This window comes from Euprymna scolopes, chromosome 5 (assembly GCF_053919585.1).
Source record: "Euprymna scolopes isolate OS-2025 chromosome 5, ASM5391958v1, whole genome shotgun sequence".
NCBI lineage: Eukaryota > Metazoa > Mollusca > Cephalopoda > Sepiida > Sepiolidae > Euprymna > Euprymna scolopes.
In genome coordinates this window covers 165,843,406-165,851,179 of record NC_136486.1, presented here as the reverse complement: position 1 = coordinate 165,851,179, position 7,774 = coordinate 165,843,406, and positions in this window count along the sequence as shown.

Sequence of the window (7,774 nt, the reverse complement as noted above, 5' to 3'; positions counted from 1 at the left end):
TTTCTGTATTATGTTTAAGTTATTTTAAACTCCACTCTTCGCATGTTAAATAATAATTTCGAAATAATAAGGTTAATATTTCAGTGCGCAGGTTAAAATCTGCAAAAGAAGCGATTTGTGTTTATTTGTTTACGTTGTTATGGGTCAATGTTTATGCGCGCATGTGCAACCGGATGTCGTAAACCGGAAAGTTGGTTATATACATCGTTACAAGGTCATTTGAGTTTTATAATTATATAGATTAATAGAGCTATTTTCTATAAATCTTTGAAGGCATAACCATATTTAAACTTTTTCTATAGACGAAAACAATGTTTGAATTTCTTTTTCTGAGTTGTAGAAATGTCCATCGTAATATCAATATATGTTTTACCATCCTGTATTTCATTAACAGTGAGTTTAAAATATAAATAAATAGACACATTTTTCGAGAAAAAAATCACAATTATTGTTTTCTCCTTCGGTTTCTCGCATTGCTTATATCCTTAGTAGATATCTAGTCACTAATTTGTAAATGTATTCTGATTTAATTTGATCATGAAAACATCTTTAAAAAACAACAACAACAAATATTACACACCACATTCGATTCGCAAAAGTGGTTTATCTTGGTGATTTTTTTTAACTTTAATGAGTATCGAACTTTCATGGCGCAATTTTAAATTTATAAAATTTTTAGCACAAGTGCGCTTATTTTTTCCTTTCATTTTTAGAAGATTAAGAAGGAAAAAACCCAAAACATATTTTTAGTACTTGTACAGGTTAATCAAGACATTAAAAAATTAAAATATCGAGAAAAAAAGTTTATATCCTACGTATCCGTTATGGAATGAAGTTTTAAAGAAAATTCTGGAATAAGACGGTTGTCATATGAAAATTTATGACTTAAAATTTATAAACAGTTTTGGTGTTTATTCAAGTTGGCATTTATGGCGGCAATAAAAAGTAAAGAAAAGATTGTACGAAGATGAAACATTTGTAAAAAAAAAAAAAAAGCACGTAATTTGGTTATTTTTTTTTTTTTTTTTTCACGAGAATCAAATTTTCATCGTTCACTTTAAGGGGAAAATAGCTTCCATACTTAAATGAAAGCAATGGTTGACACGGGCAGACAACCCACAAGATCAATTGGCTTTGGTTAGTGTGTTATATATATAATAGACATTTTTTTTTTCAGAAAATAAAATATACAGATTTAAACAACATTTCTCCAGAAACAAATGACTGCAACAACTAGTTACCGCTACAGAGCGTAAAATTTGATTTTCTTAAATAAAAAAAATACTTGAATTTCGTGATTTTTGGCTATGCCATCTTCATTTCCTGACAAGTAGGTACACAATGTTTTTACTCATTTTTGTTTATCGTTTTAAGTGCCAATCTGAATAAGCACCATAGTTTTGAACAGTGATTATTGGAATGCATGTAAAAAAAAATTGGAGAAACACATTTTTCTAATTTTAATTCAATAAATGTTCAGCTAATTGTTAATTGTTTCATTTTGTGTTACTTTAGTGTATTTGTTTTAATTAAGTTACACGAAATTTTGACATTTGCGGATGTATTTCTGAATTTTCTCTCATTCTCAAAGAAATTTTTCAAAAATGAAAACAAAAAATACTTCCGAATATCCAAAGTGCACTTGTGCCAAACTTTCAGACGAGTATTTCAACTAGTTACAATATGATGTCGTCGCTGCTGACGATGTCCAAGATGGCAGGGATGTTCTTGTTAATGAAAATGGAAATACTGTCTTCTGTTGATAGTGCGCGTTGGCAGGCGAAGTTGATTCTAGGCAGAATTGGGTGTGGCGATGTTTGGGTAGGTAGGGGGGTGAGCGTAGAAGGAAGAGTGAGCAGAAGAAGTCCATTAGGATTTCAGCATCACGCCCCTGACTAAAGCGGTCCATTGTCAAGCCGGTGAGACTGCTGAGAAATGGAGTCGGTCGCACCTGTCCGCTTCCCACACCAAAAAGCCTCGCCCGACCAAGCGGGACAATGGCGACCGATCGTCAAAGGCGCGCCACGACAATTTGATGGTCAATCCAAACGGGAAAGCAAATAAAGACTTGCCGTGATGAGACAACGAGTACAATGGCGAGTGCAACCGGGGTGGGGGATGAGTGAGAGGATTGGTTGAAGCTATATCGGGTGTTGGTGGTGGTTGCTGTCGGACAAGGTTGAGGGGAGAGGCTCAGAAAAGGAGAGAGTGGTGTCTTAGAATAAAAGGTGGCGATTGGGAAGGGAACGACGGAAGATGTTGGTTCTCCATAGCGTAAAAGAGGTGGTGGTGGTGGATTCGATAATGACGATGTGAAAATGGCGAAGTTCGACGAAAGCTGATAATAAAGAGGAATAATACGATTATATCGTTAAGCTTTCGTCGTTCCACACGAGATTGGTGAAGAGTTGATCAAAATATTAAAGCAAGGCGATGGCCGATGGCTGAAAAGCGAAATTGGGTGACGAAAATGCTGGCGATTAAAATGCATTTTACTAACACCTAAACATGACGGTTAAACTGTTAGACAATTTTAAGACAATATGGAAGGTGTTTATGGTAACCGATAGGTGATCATGAAAATATATATATCTGATAAGTAAGCCATTAAAAATCCCACAAAGTTGTATTTTTGTTTACTTGTTAGTTGCAAACGAAACAATATTTTAATAATTTTCCTTTTGAAATGTAATAAACTACCAACTGAGGGAGCTTGATTTGGGAATTATTACACTAATATATACTAGCCTGGGTGCCCGGCGTTGCCCAGGTATTTGGAGGTGTGTGTTGAGCAAAAAAAAAAAAAAAAGTGGTAATAGGCAGGCAGACTCGAACTGTTACGCGAAGGAGGAAAAGAAAGTGAGGAAAAAAACGTGACGCATTAGCTGTTACGCCCATCGCTAAACCGGAAGTGACGTAGGTTTAAATGAAGACTAGATAATCGAAAAGACGCGATGACTTTTGAAAATATCGGCGAAAAAAGCGACCCCTCACTGTAAAAAAAAAAAGTGCTCAGTTGAGGTTTTTAGCCAATTTTTCGGTATTTGTCGTCCGAAGGGTCGAGCTTCAAAATGATACTGATCTCGTGAAAATCCGTCGCCTCTGTCGAAAGTTTTAGGCAGATATACAAACATACATACATACATTTAAACAGACAGGTGAGATTTATATTATAGATGAAGATAACACTCTTCAAGACTTAGATGCCATTCGAGGATAAGAGTTAATGAATGTAAGATGATCAGTGATACACCAGCGTAATGATCGGTAGTGATGGGAATTAGGTAGAATTTGATTATTTAAGGATACGGCTCCACAAGAATTTGTTTACATTAGACTTGAAGACTACCATGTTGTAGATAGCTAGAAAGCAGTTCCGCGGTACAGAGTTCCACGGGCGGGCAGTTCTAGGAAAGAAACTTTGTTCATGGAATTTGCATTTAGATTTAGGCACAGATAGTGGTGGGGGGCGATTGATAGTGGTTGTAACTAAACGAGTGTTTGTTGTGAAGGTTTGCAAGGGTGAGACCATAGATTGAATCTCGATCGAGCACTTGCCATGATAGAGCAGAAATAGACTTGTAACGTTTCTTCTGTGAGAAAAATTTCAAGAAGAAAAGGATATCATCTGCTAGATTTTGAAGTCGGAAAGTAATTTTCCCCATTATTAAAAACTAAGTGGTCGACTGTAGTTGAGGGCGATCTGAAGGCTCCCTTTTCATTAACTGCTGCACGAAGATCTAACTCCATTCCCAGGATTACTTCATTTACCCTTGATCCTCCTCTTATAATGCCGAGACTTTTAGCAAAGCCACATCAAGTACCATTTTAAAGTATTTGTGATGACTCGGCTGAGGATTGAACCCTGATCTCCCAACCCGTTAGTAAATAATCTCAATAGTGTGCCAAATGAGCCGATAATTATGAATTATTAATAAAAGATTAAAATACCTGACTTGTTCACGAATGATCCGACATGTATTGTAGTAGACTTTATTTTAAAAATAGATTTTTAAATAAGATTTTCTAAAGCCGATTTTATTTTATGTGATTTCCTTTTTAATTTCAGTCAATATTTTAATGATAATATTTTGCTTGCTCCTTCAGTTGGTCGATACGTTACGCTTCGAAAAATGCTAAATACGATGTGTGAAGATTAAACTACCTAAAAAAACAAAAAAGGCTAAATTCAGGAAATTTGTCCTTTCAAAATGTTAATCTGGAAAACCTGGAAAAAAATATGAGAGTGATTTCCTTTTACTGTAACCTCGTTTTCCAACATCTTTATAATAATATAGGATTATTGTTGTAATAGTGCAAGAAAGGAACTCGTAGTAATTTCGGTGTGTAGCGGTTCTTTATCAAAGAAAGAAATCAGTGAAACGTTACGTAAAAAAAAGGAAGTATTCGAAAGAAACAGAGCAAAATAACAAACAATCTTGTTTGTCAGGAGGTACTGGAATGAAGGAGTAAATTAATATGATTTTGTTATTTGTATTGAACTATGTAGCACATTATTACTTTCTGATTATTTATTAGTACTTATTAATTTCTTATTTAGATCAGTTCTAATTTGAAAATACAAGGGACAATTTCTATAGAAATCTTAATAAATTCATATTTGATGCATGTTATTGCTTTTTTCTATCGAAAAAAAAATGTGCTATCCAAAGATTTGTTGATTAAATATATTTTCCGTGGACTTTCCACAGATCCTACGAGCAAAATAAAATCTGTAAATTACGTATAGGTATCTTCTGTTTGTAAAGCTATTGGATGAAAATAACTTGAAATACTTAATAATGTTAAACTTTTATGCTTCTATTTTGGAAAGGATTTACTTCCAACAATTACAGAATTATATGATTTCTACATAAAATGTATTAAACAACGTTACATAAGTGTGTTATTTTTTCGGTGCTGGTCCAGTTTGACCTCAATAGAAAATAGCGACACATGTGCACTACGAAGCATAAAATACTTCTTTTTTTTTTTTTGCAAAATTACTGGATTCTGTATCAAAATTTGCCACAAAACAAACAAACAAAATTCCATTAATAAATATTTGAAGAAATAAAAAAAAAATCTTAGAGCATAATACCATATGACAATTTTCCACTAGTGCGAACGTATAACATTTTGCTTTTCAGTTGGAACATTTGGAGAGTGCATAGCAGGGACAGACAAATGCAATTTCAAACCGAATCAAAAAATCTTTCAACAATAAAGTTTTTGTCATTTTTTTTAAATAGATTTAAGAAAATTATAATAACACAAAATAGTTTTTAAAACACAAATTAGAGATTATTTATTTATTTATTTATTTTGTAACAAAACCAAAATTTATTTATTTATTTATTTTGTAACAAAACCAAAATTTATTTATTTATTTATTTATTTTGTAACAAAACCAAAATTTATTTATTTATTTATTTATTTTGTAACAAAACCAAAATTTATTTATTTATTTATTTTGTAACAAAACCAAAATTCTGAAATTGTCGAATGCATGATTTCTTTTATTGAGAAATTTGTGTTACTCATTTTTATTGCATTAAAATAAAGACAAACTTATAAACACAAAATAGTTTTCTGTCCCTAGTGCATACTTGTCTTCCCCTGTTATGCACTCTCTGCATGTTCTAACTGAAAACCCATTTTTCAATCAAATCGATTGATTGCTTGCTCTAGTCGAGCGTCCACAGTGGTGCACCAGCAGTAAAAAAGCTTCGCATGCATTTCAACAGTGATTTAGTTCACAATACATTGTAGTTTACATTGCACTGTAGAGAACGTACTGTTGATTTTATAAGATTATTTTCATATAATGGTATGAATTAGTTGATAATGCAAAAGTCAAGTATCAATATTCAATTGTGCTCTAAACAGAAACCTTCATTCCGAACACGCCCCTTTCTTATAAAAAAATCTATTGTTGATTTTATATGCCAGACTCTTCTACTTGTGCGATGATAAAACTTCTCAAATGCAGTTAGGCTGTATTAGGATATTAATTTTGGTCCAAATCGGACTGTTCCTTTGATCAGATTTTTTCAGTTAGCAATATTCAATACATATTGGAGGCAAAACGTATCCAAGAACACTTCCACATACATAAAGTACATTTGTGTGAAATTTCAAAAAAGTCGGCCCAGACGTTTTGGAGTCCATAGGAAACGAACTCGGACACACAAAGTGCTTTTGATATATAAGTAGAGATAGAAATAAGTAAATTTATTTTTTGTTTGAATGTTAAATTCACATTTGGCGCCTTCGAATTGGTGCCACGTGACTCTTGCATAGTTTTTGTCTGAGGAGTTTTAAATTGATAAATTTAAAAAATGGTTTTTGATCAGCAACCACGTGATTTTAATATAAGTTTTGCACTGATTATTTATAGAATCTAAAACAAAAGAAAGGATAATCTCCAAACGAAAGAGGAGAAATGCTAATCTCAGAGAGCTGGACATCAGAATTAGGGTTTTCAGAAAACCTTTTGTTTGGCAGATAGCTTCAACCAGAACTTGCTCCCATACTTATGAAACTGTTTAAGCGTTGCCTTAAGGAGAAGTGTTTTCCAACACCCTGGAAACCTCATCAGTATGCCCTGTATTTAAGAATTCAGGTGATAAGTCATCTCCCTCTCAGTAAAAATCATTAAGTCTCCTGTGTGTCATGAGTAAGTTTCTGAAATTCATATTAAACAGAGAAATAGTCAACACCTCAGCAGAAATAATCTTTTTAGAGACACGCAATATGGTTTCCGCTCTGCAAGATCTACCAGAGATGTGCTAACGGTTATATCTCATAGGATTAGCGAATCTCTTGACAAAGACTTCCTTTCTAGGGCAATTGCTCTTGACATATCAATGGCCTTCGACAAGGTATGGCATAAAGGCCTACTTCACAAGATTTCCAGCTACGGTATAACTGGAAATGTTTTCTCAATCATTAAATCATTTCTCTCTGATAGGCTCATAAGAGTAGTGGTAGATGGACAAAAATCAGAGGCCCCAACTCTCTTCCTGATCTATATCAATGATCTCCCTAAACATATACTTAAATCATTCATTGACATTTATGCTGATGACACGACCATCTACGGCAACACATCAAAGGCTGTAAATGACAAAGTTCTCTCTGATTCTCTCTCCTCTGATCTCAAGCACGTGGTTTAGTGGGGGAAGATGTGGCTGGTTACCTTTAATGCATCTAAAACCAAGCTCCTATCTTTACATCATCAACGCTCTGATCCCCATCTGACATCAATTGAAATGGATGGCTCTCGTCTAGATGAAGCCCCATGTTTTGACAAGCTTCTGGGTTTGACCTTTACTCCTGATCTGAAATGGAACACATACATCAAGTCTGTTGCCAAGGTCACTGGAAAGATGGTGGGATCCTTCTACCGCTCCAGAAGATATCTCACTACTGATGCAATTCTCTATCTATATAAAAGCCCAGTACGTCCAAGGATGGAGTACTGTTGCCATATCTGAACAGGAGCTGCTAAAAACAGCCTATCTTGCCTTGACAGAGTACAAAATAGACTTTGTGGCTTAGTGGGGGATGCCCTTTTCTCTTCCCTACAGCCTCTCTCCCACAGAAGAGACGTTGCGAGCCTATCTTTGTTTTATCGTTATTTCCATGGCAAGTGCACGTCTGAGCTCCAATTTCTGGTCTCCCTTCGCCAATCTTTTACGAAAAACACCCGTCTAGTTGAAACCACTGTCAAACCTAAATCAAAACGTAAATTCCATGAATAAAATTTCTC